At 35.3% G+C, this 17,578-nt stretch overlaps 1 pseudogene; it reads right to left on the reverse strand.

The window, feature by feature from the left end:
- Nucleotides 1-430: 430 nt before the first annotated feature.
- The window catches only part of LOC129619561 (amine sulfotransferase-like), a 44,206-nt pseudogene continuing 27,058 nt past the window's right edge, over nt 431-17,578 (reverse strand).

Here is a 17,578-nt window from a genome sequence, read left to right on the forward strand (position 1 = left end):
CTTTCCCTTTATCATACATAATACCAATGCAGACTATCACCCAAATCATTTTACTCTCGAAATTTCAAAGTGGTCATAAAATTCGAGGCAACAAATCTAACCAGAGTTTCCTCATTTTGTTTATTAATAAAGTTATCTAAAGATTGAGGGCAGGAGGAAAAGAGGGCAACAGAGGATGAGATGGTTGGATGGCATCACCAACTCAACGGACATGCGTTTGAGCAAACTTCGAGAGATTAGTGAAGCACAGGGTAGCCTGGAATGCTGCAGTTCATGGGGTCACAGAGCTGACATGACTTAGCCACTGAACAAGAATAAAAGTTATGTAATTAACTTTAACTTATAATTTGTAGGAGAATCACAAATTAATGTGTATGTTAAAATATGCTCTGTCACTAGTAGATTTTTATGTGATTCTTTCACAGTGATTCTACTCCTCATTTATATCCCAGATGAACTTCAAGGGGAAATCTTTCATTTTCCTTTGAAATGCTCTGTCAAATTTCTCATTTTGCTCCACAGTCTAGTGATGTTTCCAGTCTCCAATGGTACCTAGTGGGACAAGCACATGAAAAGCACCTGAGTAGGAAGGTAGCACAGTCAGGACCAACATTTTCTACAGTCCGCTTAATCTCTTCTTCAAGCCAAGCTAAATATTTATTAGATTTCCATGGGATTTTATCTTATTTCCCTTTCACAATTTTAAGCTAAGAAAACTTTGCATGCGGTAAACACTGAAAATAGAGTTATAGTTCACTTCCTTATCTGTTTGACTTCCACCAACTATTACCATTAAATTATAACCTTTCTTTAGAAAACCCTAAAATATTAAAACATCTGAGTATGTTTTACTAAATTCCACACAACATGCTAAGCAAACTACACCTATCATGTAATATAATTCTTAGCAAAACTCTTCAAGTTAAGTATTTTTCCATTTGTAAAATAGAGAAAAATGATACCCAAAGATTTTAAATAATGAAATCAATATCACAGAGGGTATCCTGAGTTGTTATTTCTGCAGTTTTACTTGATGGAAGATTGAAACCATTATTAAATTATTTTTTAATTAAGATTAACATTTGGTACCTTTAGCTATCAGATTGTTGGCATTTTTAAGAGTAAACAAGCTTTTATAGGCATGAGAAATGCTTTACACAGTTGAGCAACAAGAAGTGAAAATCAATAATAAATGGGGCATACACACGGAGGAAACAAGAATTGAAAGAGACACGTGTACCCCAGTGTTCATCACAGCACTGTTTATAATAGCCAGGACATGGAAACAACCTAGATGTCCATCAGCAGATGAATGGATAAGAAAGCTGTGGTACATATACACAATGGAGTATTACTCAGCCATTAAAAAGAATACATTTGAGTCAGTTCTAATGAGGTGGATGAAACTGGAGCCTATTATACAGAGTGAAGTAAGCCAGAAAGAAAAACACCAATACAGTATACTAACACATATATATGGAATTTAGAAAGATGGTAACTATAACCCTGTATGCGAGACAGCAAAAAAGACACAGATGTATAGAACAGTCTTTTAGACTCTGTGGGAGAGGGAGGGGGGGGATGATTTGGGAGAATGGCATTGAAACATGTATAATATCATATAGGAAACAAATCACCAGTCCAGGTTTGATGCATGATACTGGATGCTTGGGGCTGGTGCACTGGGATGACCCAGAGGGATGGTATGGGGAGGGAGGTGGGAGGGGGGTTCAGGATTGGGAAAACGTGTACACCCGTGGTGGATTCATGTTGATGTATGGCAAAACCAATACAATATTGTAATTAGCCTCCAATTAAAATAAATAAATTAAAAAAATAAATAATAAATGGGACAAAAGAAGCAGCAATGATTTTTTAAAATAATCAGTATCTATAGCAATTTCAGTAAAATAACTTTACATAATTAAGAATATATGTTCATCAGCATAATATAAGTTATGTATACATTAGGGAATAAAATCTTAATATAATAGAGAAGTACAAATTATGTTTTAGAATAATGTGCATTAAAAATTGAATTTAAAATAAAGTTTAAAAGTATTGGAAGGGAAATATATTTATTATTAATGACTCCTGGCATGTTACAAAAATACAATAGAAATTTACTACCTATTGTTGAATAAATGAATTTATAGCGGATTGGTTTGATGAGGTATCAGCCTAATTTTTACAAGAAGAAATCTGACACATGAGAAAGTAACAGTAATCCAAACACCCTCCCTCAGAGAAAAGTACATATTAACTAAATCTCTAGTATGTTCTAAGAGAAATAAAGGAAATTGAAGTTGGAGCTCTCTTGTGCCTCCAGGTAAGACTTGCTTACAGATGTTAGAGTAGGGTCATTGTGATCTGAAAGGAAGATCCTAATATTCATTAGTCAGGTTAAAGTGTCTGGCTCTGTACTGTTCTGTTTCCTGGAATACTTTTTAGGGACATTTTCAGTTAGGATTTTGTTTCTCTCCAGGGACCAAATGGCAGTACTGGGAGACACATTTTGGAAGCACTACTTAATTAGTGTAGTAGCCAAGTACTCAAGGAAACTCTCAACAGTTTTGCTTCTATAAACCTTTGAATATCACCTTTGCACAGGAAACGTCCTTGGCTTGTTTTTGTCCCAACTTCAGAGGTCAGAATATTATTGTAATTAGCTCGTGGATCATCCTTCAATTCTGAAATGAAGCCTGCTTCACTATAGCATCCACATCCTCTTCATTCAGTTCCTTCTCAGGAAAATTGCTGATTTTAGTCACAGACCTTCTGAGATCCTGAAAGAATTGTATGAGAAACTATTCAGTCTATACAGAATACATGAGTTACAGCCCAACATCTTTTCCATGTTTTTGAAAACTGGAAGTCCTTGGGTTTATTTTACATCTAGAGCTTTTCAAGGATATATCACAGAGCACCCATGAAAAGGAGTGTTCTGATTGTCAGCTGTGTTAGAGCTTCCTACTGATTGATTTTATAAGGACGGCTCATCATTCATTCATGCAGCACTTTTAGAATATATTATATATTTCAGAAACTGTGATAATTGCTCACAAAGATTGAGAACAATAATATGCTAGCTGTGCTTAAGAGTCACAATTTCAAGAGGAAAAAGTAATTAAAGAGTAATTAAATTCAAGTAATTAAATATAGTGGGCACATGAAAAAGAAAACCCAAGGTTATGTGGCTTCACTGGTGACTTCTATCAAATATTTATAGAACTAACATCAGTCCTTCTCAAACTCTTCTAAAAAATTGAAGAGGAGGAAGCATTCACAAGATTATTCTATAAGGCCAGCATTTCCCTGATACCAAAGTCAGAGAAAAGCACTAGAAGAAAGAGAACTAAAGATCCATATAACTTGTAAAATGTAAGATGCAAAACTCCTCAAAAATTAGTGGCAAAATAAACTCAGCAACATATTAAAGGGTTATGTGCATCATGATCAAGTGGGATACACTCCTGGGAAGCAAAGATGGTTCAAAATATGAAAATTAATTTTTGTAATACCACATGTACAGAGTGAAGGGAAATAAACCACATGAGCATCTCAACTGATACAGAAAAAAAAGCATTTCATATCCAACACATTTTCACAATAAAATAACTCAATGAACAAAGAATAGAAGGAAAATACTTCAACATTAAAAGGAGATATGTGAAATACTACTGCCAGCATCATACTCAATGGTGGAAGACTGAAACTATTTCTGCCAAGATCAGGAAGAAGGCAAGGATACCCATTCTCATCACTTATTCAACATAGTACTGAATATCTTAGCTAGAGTAACTAAGCCATCAATCAATGAAAGGCATTCAAATTGGATGTAAGAAGTAAAATTACTTCTCTTTGCAGACAAGATGACTTTATACATAGAAAATCCTAAAGATGCCACAAAATCTTTTAGAACTAATAAACATGTTGAACAGAGTTGCACAATGCAAAACCACAAAAATGAGTCGCATTCCTATATAATAAGAATGCACAGTACAAAGAGCAAACAGCAAAACAATTCTTTCAAGTATAGTTGATTTACAGTGTTTCAGGTGTACAACAGAGTGATTCCGTTATACATATACATGTGTGTCTCTCCTTTTTCAGATTCTTTTCCAATGCAGGTTAATGAACATCTTAATATTTACCTTGTAGATGACAACTGTCAGCGGGATAGGTTGAGTGTTAGTTGGTGAGTAAAATAACAGGACCATCTTTACTATATTATTTCTACAAATAATTTTTATATAGAATAACATGTAAATCAAAATATGCAAGAACATTAAGCAAAAGACAATGCAGTCAACGATCAGCAAAAATATAGGAATAATAGAATGATACATTTTACAGATGCTGCAATTATCTGAAAGTTTAAGTCACTATGCTTATGATATTCAAGGTATAAGAGACAAAAATAAAAATTTGACAGAAAACTGAAAATGATTAAAAAAATAATAACAGAGGGGATTTCAATATATGAACTTGTGAACTGTACTCCAAACAAGACAATGAGCACCCTTCTCCTTTATCACGCTATGACTTCAGCCTCCAGAGACTACTTCACCCATACACACACACACATATACACATAAAGGTGTGTATGAGTTTCTTTATGAAGGTTTCAACCAACATCAATATATAAATGAAACATCACAAAAGATGAAAGATTCATTCTCTCCCCAAATTAGGCTTTAGGCTTTCTCTAGGTTATGTCACTCAGGAGCTTCCCATTTCACTTAAGATAAATTAAAATCTTCATGAGGTGTTTTTTACATTTAACAAAACACACATGTAGAAAAGGCATAAAATAAACATGAAGCATAATGAATTATTATAAAGTGAATATTCATGATTACAACCTGCTCATCAAGTTAAACTCTGCCAGTATCTCAGACCCCCCACAAAATACATCCCTTTCCTAATCATAAACCTTGCCCTCCACCCCCTAAATAACTACTACCTTATTTTTATAAGTACTACTTCTTTGATTTTATTTTTATTTTACTCATTTAAATATGAATCTCCAAACAGTATGGCTACCCTTGCCTTCATTCCAAATACATACTGCTTGATGCTTGAGACAGGGTAGAATAAAATGACTCTTCATGGTCACTATGATCCTGGAGATAATACCCCCAAATCTGTGGGAAACATGCAAAATCCTCTGAGATAAGTTTTATATGGAGTTTGGGTATTTCCGATGCAATTAATTAGCAAGCCAAGCATCAATAGTTTTAGGTAAAATTACCAAAAATTTTCCATGGGAGGTAGTAGGCACAGAAAGACCTAAAAATCCACAACATAGTGTATACTCAATAGCTTGAGAAAATTGAGATCTTTATCTAGACAGAGCTTTAAAACAGAAAACATAATTTGACTAAGATCTATTTTTCTTTGATAGGGGAAGTTGAAAGAAGATTCTCTCCATATTACATAACTAAAAAATTATTATTTGAAAGACTGGCAAAAACCTAGATCAAAAATACATAAGTAATTGCTACTTGATGGAAGATAATTTAAAAGTGACACCTGGTGATAGTGTATTGATAACAGACATAGAAATATTAATATTCAAGAGATCTTGCCCAGTTCCTCTGTAGTCTTTATGTCCAAATTTTCAATAAATTCTGTATTTATAGATAGTTTTGTCATGAGCACATTTATATGGAGAAAATCAAATATAAAAATAGGGGGAAAATCAGATTTTGCTTTTTGAGTTGATAACTCTGGTTGAAAAATATGAGAATAAATGTTGATAAGCTGAGATTGCTGGTAGGTAGACCAATTAGGAAGGCTGATCTGGACTAGGAAAAGGGTATCATGGATTGAGAGAAGTTTGTCTTTCACAAAGGTTGTTTGGTTTATGCAATATTTTAAGACAGTTTTGATCAGATGCCTGCATGGAAACATTTTGTGATTTCACAAGAAAGCTACCTTTGAAAATTCTCCTTAAAATTGGGAAGAATTTGCATCAATAGCACACATTCACTTCTAATTGGTCATAGCTTAGTGGCTCCTCACCCTAGTGCTCCCACAGTCCCTTTTCAATTTTTCAAAGTTATGGTTGCTCTGCACATTTGAGTTTGCCTTTATTGCTATAAATTGTTACATGAAAAGGAATCAATCACAAGAGATGACTTGTACACAGTGAGAGGAGAGCTCTGACAAATGAAGGGGCAGGAAATTAGAAACATCAAAAGAAGCCTGAATAGTTAGGTATAAAGATAACTGTAGGAGAATATGGTTCATTGAAACCAAGATAAGAAAGGATTTCAAAGAAATAATTAAAATAAGAAAAACACACCTCTTACCGTCTTCATCTCTTCATACATCAGGAACAGTATATTGAAGTCATGTCTGTGTTCATACCAGCCTCTGATGTGATCAGACCAAAGCCTTCCTAAGACTGTGGGAAAATTAATAAAGAACAAGATAAAGTCCTTATACTTATTGAACAGTAACTATAGTTTCTTTTCTGTTCTGGATTTCCCACATAGACAAGATTCCACCATTGGACATCTTTACTATCTTTTAAAAATGGTGTTCAGGGGAGTTATTACCTCATTTAAATACCATACCTGCCTTTGCAACCTACTGTCTGTGTCTATAGGAAAACAGCAATGTAGACAAAAGAATCCCAAAGATCTAATTTTGAAAACTTTGTTAAGGTAAGCCCCTTTCTTTTCCTACTTCTTTCATCTGAAAACATACATCTTATTGTCTATTTTAAGGTCTGTGGGTAGCAATTTTAATTATCTACAACAGGACAGCACCTGAATATAATCTTTTAAATGAGTGACAGCCCTGATCCAACATTGCACAAGCCTCTTGCATCACTCTATTCTCAGTGCTGGAATGAACATTCCACAGCTGCCATATAAGACCTACCCTACGTCCATGACAGAGTCCAAAACCTTCACCCATCCTGAACATTAACTATTCTGAAACACTTGGAGGATCTAGCTTTGAATCTGGCTAGTTTGAGTTGTTAGACTGTTTGTGATTATCTTATACTCTGGTAAAAATATTTCCTGTACAATTGCTTCTGCAACCTTGACAATTCCCAGAGTGTTCCTCATGAGGACAGAAAAGCCACTGGATGGCAGACTAAGTAGACAGACAATTGTTGTTCAGTCTCCAAGTTGTGTCCAACTCTTTGCGACCCAATGGACTGCGGTATGTCAGGCTTCCCTATTCTTCACTATCTCCCAGAGTTTGCTCAGATTCATGTCCACTGAGTCAGTGACACCATCCAACCCGCTCACCCTCTGTCACCCTCTTCTCCTCCTGCCCTCAGTCTTTCCCAGCATCAGGAACTCTTCCAATGAGTTGGCTTTTTGCATCAAGTGACCAAAGTATTGGAGCTTCAGCTTCAGCATCAGTCCTTCAAGTGAATATTCAGGGTTGATTTCCTCTAAGCTTGACTGGTTTGATATCCTTGCAGACAAAGGGACGCTCAAAAGTCTTCTCTAGCACCACAATTCAAAAATATCAATTCTTTGGTGCTCTGCCTTCTTTACGGTCCAGCTCTCACATCCATACATGACTACTGGAAAAACCATAGCTTTGACTATATAGACCTTTGTTGTCAAAGTGATGTTTCTGGTTTTAATATGTTGTCTAGGTTTGCCACAGCTTTTCTTCCAAGGAGCAAATGTCTTTTAATTTTATGGCTGCAGTCACTGTCCGCAGTGATTTTGGAGACCAAGAAAATGAAATATGTTACTGTTCCCACTTTTCCCCCATCTATTTGCAACGAAGTGGTGGGATCAGATGCCATGATCTTAGTTTTTTAAATGTTGAGCTTTAAGCCAGCTTTTCCACTCTCTTCTATCACCTTTATCAAGAGGTTCTTTAGTTCCTCTTTCCTTTCTGCCATTAGAGTGGTATCATCTGCATATCTGAGGTTGTTCATATTTCTCCAAGCAATCTTGATTCCAGCTTGTGATTCATCCAGCCTGGCATTTCCTCTGATACACTCTGCATAAATGTTAAATAAGCAGGGTGACAATATACAGACCTGTCATACACCTTTCCCAGTTTTGAACCAGGCCATTGTTACATGTCCAGTTCTAACTATAGTGACATTCTATCTTCAATGTGTGTTCTATCTTTATGATTACCACTTCTCCATCTTCCTAAAATATGTTCTCCAGGTTTGGGAATTTGGCTATACGCCAACATTGCTTCATAAACATGTTGCTTGGTAATTAAATTTACAGTTACCTTTTACATCTGGAAACTGCTCCATGAAATCCCCCATGTTGTCTGGACCTTCTAATGCAGCCACCAAATTTGAAAAATGAAAGAGATCAAAACATCCTTGGGGTTTCTGTAGATGTGAAAAATCTGCAGGAGGAATAATGAAATAATTTTAATAATTCTTGGTTATCTTTACAGGGTTTTTAATGCCTATATAACATTGTTGCTGCTACTGCTAAGTCGCTTCAGCCGTGTTCGACTCTGTGACTCCATAGGTGGCAGCCCACTAGGCTCCTCTGTCCCTGGGATTTTCCAGGCAAAAGTACTGGAGTGGGTTGCCATTGCCTTCTCCGACATAGCATTGTTACATCAATGAATAATAATTTATTAATATTTCATGCAGTATATTATACATGGAAATTTATTTTTCCCAATTTTTTGCTATTTCAAAGACTGTTGTAATAAATAACTTTGTTCATAAGATATTTCATACTGTGCAAGCATACAGGACTAATTCCTAAAAATGAAATTATTTATTTATAAGTTTAATTAGTACTGGAAATTACCTTGCATTGAATTTGTTTCAATTTACTCTCCATGAATATTAAGTGATATTAAGGTTTGGACATTCCTGAAACAAGGCAAAACTGCTTAACTGATGACGGTGGAGCAAATAAATTTCCATATAAGAAAAAAAAACCAAAGAAAATAAATTTCAACCTCACAGCATGCATTCAAACACATTTATGAGTGAATTAAGGATTTGAAAATGTAAGCAAAACCTCAACATCTAAAACAATTAAGAATGTATTTCTAGTCTTGGATAAGTAAAGGATTTCCTAAACAGGAAAAATTATTTAAAATAAAAATCGATCAATTGGACTACATTAACATTAAGAATGCTATTAGTCAAAATATAGCATAGTGTTACAAAATGCAAGAAAATATGAGGATCAGTGTATATAACCAATAATAGATCTGTACTCAGAGTGTATATATTTGTATATATATATATGCAAATAACAAATCAAAAAGAAAAAGATAAACAACATCATAAAATATTGAGCAAAAGTTGTAATAATTTCACAGAGAAAGAAATAATTATGGCCAATAATATATTAAAATGTGGTTAATTTCAAAGATTAAGAAATGCAAATTGACATTTGAGATACTTTTTTGTAATTATATATTTATAAAAAATTAAGAAGTTTGATAGGAAAATTACTAGATGAGAAATAAGAGCTCATATATTGATTTCAGCTTGAGTTAGCACAACTGCTTTGTTGAAAATAAAACAGCATCTTCTTATAAAGTTGAATGTTTTTTTATTTTGTTCTTTTGCATTTCTATTCTAGGGTGTTTATTCTAGGGCAGCTCATTCAGAAGTGCACCAGGGTATGTGCTCAAGAATGTTTATAGCAGCATGTGTTATGATAACAAAATATTCAAAGAATCTCATTATTCAGTTAGAGAAAATACAGTTCAGATAGGATAATATACACAACTTCTTAAATTATAAAACAATGGAAAATAATACTATAAGTCAAGAACAAAAAATGTCATATGGGAAAACCCCAGTGGGGGCAGGAAACAGTGTCAAAATAAAGTATAGTAAAATTTAAAGTCAAATAGTTTAACAAAACAACATGTAATTTGTTTGCAATGAGCAAAGGACAGGAAATTTTGTGTAATAAATAACATCAACGTATAAGCACTACAGTTTCTAGTAAGTCACTGAAGATTTTGGCTTAGCAACAATCATACTGGGAGTTGTTAGGCACATTTATCTTTAGACTTGAGAATGAAAAGATTAACATAATAAATTTACAATGTTGTTTAACAAAATATATTATATATATGTGTGTATGTTATGCCTGATACATGGAATATACACTATTTTTCACAAAAATAGTGTATATTCATAGATCATATTGAAAAATTGATCATGCATTTGGCAATAAAACTTATTATTAAATCTTAAAAGTTGGAACTCTTTAGTACCATTACCTCATGACAATATCATAGTACTATAATCAGTGATGAAAACATTTTAAAAAGAAAATTGTAGAAAAAACCTTGAAAACACCTTCAAAATAATTTTTATTATAAAATTATAATTATATTTTATAATATATTATAATTATATATAATGTATAAAATTTATATATTATATATAATTTTATTATAAAATCAAAACTAAAATGATAGATTATTTATAAAATAACAAAATTACATCCATAGCTATACTAAAAAGAATTTTATCATCTTAAAATGTCAATTTTGGAAAAAAGATAAAATTAGTATTTAATTAAACACAGAAAAATATTTGCAGGGAAAAAATTAGGAAATAATTTATTCAAATAAAATCAGAAATTGATGAAATAGAAAACTTTAAATTATCTTTAAAAAAGAAGCCAGATTTTTGAAAGAAAACCATGTAATAGAAAACTGTGATATCCTGAAAAGTGTTCAAAAAATGTAAAAGTTTTCAAAATTACAAATGATTGAAAAAGATGTGCAAACAAGACAAAATGATCAAGTCATAACAGAATACATTGTGATTTTTTTCAGTGTTTTGCAATTTAGATGAAATGAGGATAATTTACTCTGAAAAGAAAATTATATTGTTGGATTAGGAAAGGCAGGTAAGTTAAACTCAGGAGAAAAAGACAGATGTTGTAGATTATAAATTTAATAGGATCAGACATATTTATAATGGACTATACTCAAATCTTCAAAAAAATATGTTGTCTTATATTTAAAAATCACTTGATGACTTAGAAAAAATACACAAAGATTCAAAAAAATCTGCAACATTAGATTTCTAGTGATTCTACAGTCAAATAATAGAACAATTATGGAATATTAAAGTGTGTTTTTTAAATAGCAGAAGGTAATGGCACCCCACTCCAGTACTCTTGCCTGGAAAATCTCATGGATGGAGGAGCCTGGTAGGCTGCAGTCCATGAGGTCGCTAAGAGTGGGACACGACTGAGCAACTTCACTTTGACTTTTCACTTTCATGCATTGAAGAAGGAAATGGCAACCCACTCTAGTATTCTTGCCTGGAGAATCCCAGGGACGGGGGAGCCTGGTGGGCTGCCGTCTATGGGGTCGCACAGAGTCAGATACGACTGAAGTGACTTAGCAGCAGCAGCAGCAACAATTCTTGAGTTAAAATTAACAAAACTATTCCAGCTGTTTGTTAACACAAGAACTCTACTATAGAGAAGTAGGATTTATCCCAGGAATAGAACATTAGTAAATTATTAGTGGATTTCATTTCACTCTAGATTAAAGCATGGCAGGAAGAACACGGTACACTGAGTTGCCTAAAAAGGCATTTTATGTAATTAAACCTCTACTGAATAGTAAAACAAAACTACAAGTAAAACTCTAAGTAAACTAAGATAACAAAAATGTATTTCTCAGCATTATGTCCCTCAAAAACCAATTGCAAAACAACACAAAACAAAACCAAGAAAAGATACTAAGAGTACTAGAGTCCAGGACATTTGTCATAATCTGTGTTATTGTATTTTTTTTCTGCAGATTTTAACCACTGAAAGAAAAGGAAAAGAAGTGCAAAGATTGGAAAGGAAAGCAAAAATTGTATTTTCTTAAATGAAATATATTCAAATTAATAAAACTAAAAAAGAGATTAATGGAGCCAACTAAAATAGTGTAACAAAATCAATGTCGCTATTTTAAAACAGTAGTAACTAAATAGAAATATGACGGTGAAAATTTTCCAGTTTTTACTATCAATAAAAAAATTATCAACTGAAGATTCAGGAAAAGATGTGTAGAAGCATATAAAATACATCACATACAACGCGCATGAAAATAGACTTGATAAACAGTGATACAATGATGCTGGAAGGAATGGTGGAATATTGCAATGCAGTGAATGTTCCAGAATTAATATATATCTTTAATCAAATCTAATCAGAATCTAAATTGATGGGAATTTGCCTTACCAGGTATAATATTGAAAACAGTGAAGAACTGCCACATATTAAACAGATTTACCAATTTTAGGAATAAAAATGCAACCTTAGAGGCAGGAACTAAGGAACATTGGTATGTCAAAATGTAGAGTTCAAAATAATATGTAAAAAGCAAATGCTTAAAATATATTGGGTCCATTGGCAAGCCAGTTTGGCAAATATCATGCAACAGTCATAGTTCAAATCACATGTAGTATCAGATATAACTTATAATTAAATATAAAAGTTCATTAGAAACTCTGAAGAGAATTTGCATATTTGTGGAGGAGGTGTATTTTTGGGTGTCTCAAGAGCCAGAAGTTATGAAGGAGAGATTAATAGACTGGTTCTATAAAATTAAAAGCAGTGAACAATTTTTAAAGGTAAACTGTTAATTAGAACAATATTTGCCCCTATATAAATACTTCAATAAAAAAGCAAATAAAGGACAGGCTAAAGAAAAATGAATAAAGGATATAAAGGACATATGAAGGCCCAAAAATGTAAAAAAAAGATGCTCAAACTTTAACAAGAAAAAAAGGGCTTCAGATTACTCAAGAATAGCATTGTATTTATCTAGCACATTAGCATAGACTGATAATGTCAATCTTTGGCAAGATGTGAAAAAAGTACTTCATGAAATGCAGATTGATAGATTTTAGAATGCAAATAGATAATACCTACCAACATATAAAATATTTGGACCCTTTAATCTGAAAACTCCACTTTCAGGGAAATATTTCACCAGAGACCAAAAACGTACAAGGATCTATAAGAATGTTTATTGCAATTTGCAATTTGGTGTGTTTATTTGCTGCCACCTACCTGTCCACCAGTACATGCTATATATTCTTCTGCCACCCTGAAATTATGAAAGAATAGAATTTTGTGTGCTGACATAAAAGAGTTTTTGCTATATGTTATATTGGGCTTCCTTGGTGGCTCAGACAGTAAAGAATCCACCTGCTATGAGGGAGACATGGATTCGATCCCTGGGTTGGGAAGATCCCCTGGAGGAGGGCATGGAAACCCACTCCAGTATTCTTGCCTGGAGAATTCCATGGACAGAGGAGCATGGGGGGTGGCTTGTCAGGGGAGCAGTCCATAGCGTCTCAAAGAGTTGGACATGACTAAGTGACTAAGCACAACACATATAATAACACTGCAAGCAATGTTTGTGATGATCTAATTTACATATAAATTGGTTTAATGTATAAGACAAGATCAGAAAGACTATAATAATCACATTTCAAAGAATGTGGATGAGTAGGGATGGAGAACAATATTTGAAGAAAATACTTTTGTTTATGCAAAATATTCATAAGTTATTTCTATGACATACTTTAGCTTTTTTGTTCTTGAGATCTTTTGGTGCCAAATAATATGGGTTGTGGGAAGAGAAGATGAGAGGGGATGGTCTCTTGTCATGGTCTATTGTGTGAAGAAAAATTATGAACAACCTAGATAGCATATTCAAAAACAGAGACATTACTTTGCCAAAAAAGGTCCATCTAGTGAAGGCTATGGTTTTTCCAGTGGTCATGTATGGATGTGAGAGTTGGACTGTGAAGAAAGCTGAGTGCCAAAGAATTGATGCTTTTGAACTGTGGTGTTGGAGAAGACTCTTGAGCGTCCCTTGGACTGCAAGGAGATCCAACTAGTCCATTCTAAAGGAGATCAGTCCTGGGTGTTCTTTGGAAGGACTGATGCTAAAGCTGAAACTCCAATACTTTGACCACTTCATGCGAAGAGGTGGGGGCAGTCTTTTCATTGGAAAAGACTCTGATGCTGGGAGGTATTGGGGCCAGGAGGAGAAGGGGATGACAGAGGATGAGATGGCTGGATGACATCACCAACTCGATGGACATGAATTTGCGTGAACTCCAGTAGTTGGTGATGGACAAGGAGGCCTGGCGTGCTGCGATTCATGGGGTTGCAAAGAGTTGGACACGACTGAGCGACTGAACTGAACTGAACCACTCTAAATGTGCCAATGAATTTGCCCAAGTTTTTTGTTTTATTTTTATTTTTACATTAACATTAATAAAGGTGGTATCATGGCCTCTTACTTCCTTTTCAACCTGAAGAGCTGTGGTGATTCTGATTCCAAGACAGTGATTCAGATTAATCCTTCAGCTTTTCTGTTTCCTGCACTTCAAGTAAACTCCCTTTATACACTTTTCTGAGGCTCCCTGTTTCTTCTTCCTTAGTCTTCTCTCTTACACTTTATCTTTTAAAGTATAGACTAATTAAGAGCTCAAGACTAAAAAAGAGCTTTCACTTCTTTTTCTGTTTTATTATCATGTAGCATGGCAATGGCACCCCACTCCAGTACTTTTGCCTGGAAAATCCCATGGATGGAGGAGCCTGGTGGGCTGCAGTCCATAGGGTCGCTAGAGTCAGACACGACTGAGCGACTTCACTTTCACTTTTGACTTTCATGCATTGGAGAAGGAAATGGCAACCCACTCCAGTGTTCTTGCCTGGAGAATCCCAGGGACGGGGAAGCCTGGTGGGCTGCCATCTATGGGGTCGCACAGAGTCAGACACGACTGAAGTGACTTAGCAGCATGTCTTCTTACACAGTGTTGAATAAAACAAAGGACAGCAGATTTTTGCATCTATTTTCACAAAAATAGCATCAGTAATCTAAAAGGATGTGAGATGTTAACAGTCTTGTAGTGTCACTACTCTACTGATTTATATAGATGATTGATTTGATACAATTTATAGTGAATCCTGGAGACTCTGTAAGCTTCTCTCTAAAGATGAATGAAACTCAGCAAGCTGGACTGAGAACTGGATATTATGTCACTTCAGTCCTGTTTGACTCCTTGTGACCCTATGGACCTTGGCCCACCAGGCTCCTCTGTCCATGGGGATTCTCCAGGCAAGAATACTGGGGTGGTTTGCCATTTTCTCCTCAGGGGATCTTTCCAATCCAGGGATCGAACCTGCATCTCATGTCTCCTGCACTGGCAGGCAGGTTCTTTACCACTTAGTGCTACCTAGGAAGCCCTTATGAAGTGAAGTGAAGTGAAAGTCACTCAGTTGTGTCTGATTCTTTGCGACCCCATGGACTATACAGTCCATGGAATTCTCCAGGCCAGAATACTGGAGTGAGTAGCCTTTCCCTTCCCCAGGGGATCTTCCCAACTCAGGGATTGAACCCAGGTCTCCCACATTGCAGGCGGATTCTTTACCACCTGAGCCAAAAGGGGCGCCCATGGGATAGTGCAAATAAAAGCCTGGAGATTGAGCATCAGTCTTCTGAGAATGGTCTAAAAGATTTTACTAAGCATTCCATGACCAACAAAACTGTTGCTATAGCTTTCAAATGCATCCTTTTGTGCGCTGTACAGTTTGTCAAAGTTAAGTAAATATGACTACTGGTTACATGTAGACCTCTTTAATATCTCCAACCCTTTTGACCATTTTTTTTGTTTGTTTCTGGAGGAACCTGATATGTTCCTAAAGTCAACAAAATTTTGCCCAATTTATTTATCCAAACTGAGCTACTGGTTGACACACTAGAAAGCTACCTATTGACCAAGACAACCTGCACAGAATATATCTCTCTCAGCAACACATCAGTCTCTCACATCCCTGAAATCACATCAGAAGGGATCTTGTCTCATCAGTTCATCTGTGAGTAGTAATAGGGTAGACTCGATCTCTTTCAAGTCTCACCCTCATTTCAATGTAAAAATGTACTTTTTCTCCTCAGTTTTCTAATTTTCCTCCTTTTCTTTTGAGCTTCCATACAAAAGTAAGGAGACACAAGATCTCCTTTCTCTTTATATAGTCATTATCTTTTATTATATTCATCACGGAAAGACAAACTATTTATGTCTCACCAATCCTGAGCTCCTACATGTATCTATCCTATTCCCTGCTCTTTCTGCATTGTTTCTGAGAGGTCTTATAATGCTCTCTCCTGAGACTGTGCAAGACAGAATGAACTAAATTAGCAAAAAATAGAGTGATGTTTAGAATGTGTTGCTGCCTGCCACTTTCCTCTTTTCACAGCATCCAGAGCCTCTGAAATTATTGCCTTTTAATGACTGTTTGGGGTGACAATGTGGGGTGTCAGAAAATGTGTGATAGTTACTCATACTGCCATTTTGGCTTTTCACTTCAATCACATTTTCTTCTTATGAACTTCTACATTTGTGCATATTATACAATATGGATTCTCCCTTACTATACTCCTAGCTGCTGCTGCTAAGTCATTTCAGTCGTGTCCGACTCTGTGCGACCCCACAGATGGCAGCCCATCAGGCTCCCCCGTCCCTGGGATTCTCCAGGCAAGAACACTGGAGTGAGTTGCCATTTCCTTCTCCTTAGGCTCTGAGTATTCTATGTTTTTTACTGGAGAATTTGTGATGCTTATGTCAAAAGAATGCTCTCCATCTACCTCTATTGAAACCATTCTTTGTGTGGTTTATCAGCCAATCTATTCAGTCCTTAGTTCTCAATAGATGTTGACTGAAGTTCAACAGGAGTGAGGAACCCTCCAAAAGTTTAGTAGGATCTAACCTGGGTGCCAAATAACATTCCACAAAGGCTTCTCTGTAGGTTGAGATAAGCATTCAATGAAATCAAGACAGTGCTTTGGCATTATTTTGATTCTCATGTTTTAGGATGAATAGCTTGGTTGTTAAAATGTAAATTTCTAGATGATACCAGATGCCATGATCTTAGCTTTCTGAATGTTGAATTTTAAGCAAACTTTTTCCCTCTCCTCTTTCACTTTCATCAAGAGGCTCTTTAGTTCTTCTTCGCTTTCTGCCATAAGAATGGTGTCATCTGCATATCTGAGGTTATTGATATTTCTCTCAACAAACTTGATTCCAGCTTGTGCTTTATTCAGCCCAGTGTTTCTCATGATGTACTCTGCATATAAGTTAAATAAGCAGGGTGACAATATACAGACTTGATGTACTCCTTTCGTGATTTGGAACCAGTCTGTTGTTTCATGTCTAGTTCTAACTGTTACTTCTTGACCTGCATACAGATTTCTCAGGAGGCAGGTAAGGTGGTCTGGTTTTCCTATCTCTTTAAGAATAACATTCATACTGGTCAACAATACAGAACATGCCAGCAAGAGAGAAGAATAATATGTAGTGAATTACATTAACTGTAATCATTTTCAGGAAAAGTGCAGTAATGATGTATAGCACAGGGAACTCTACTCAATATTCTGTAATAACCTACATGGGAAAAGAATCCTACAAAAAAGAGTGGATACATGTATATGTAAGGCTTCCCTGGTGGTTCAGATGGTAAAGTGTCTGCCTGCAATGCGGGAGACCAGGGTTTGATCCCTGGGTTGGGGAGATCCCCTGGAGAAGGAAATGGCAACCCACTCCCGTACTCTT

Source organism: Bubalus kerabau, chromosome 9 (genome assembly GCF_029407905.1).
Source record: "Bubalus kerabau isolate K-KA32 ecotype Philippines breed swamp buffalo chromosome 9, PCC_UOA_SB_1v2, whole genome shotgun sequence".
Lineage (NCBI taxonomy): Eukaryota > Metazoa > Chordata > Mammalia > Artiodactyla > Bovidae > Bubalus > Bubalus kerabau.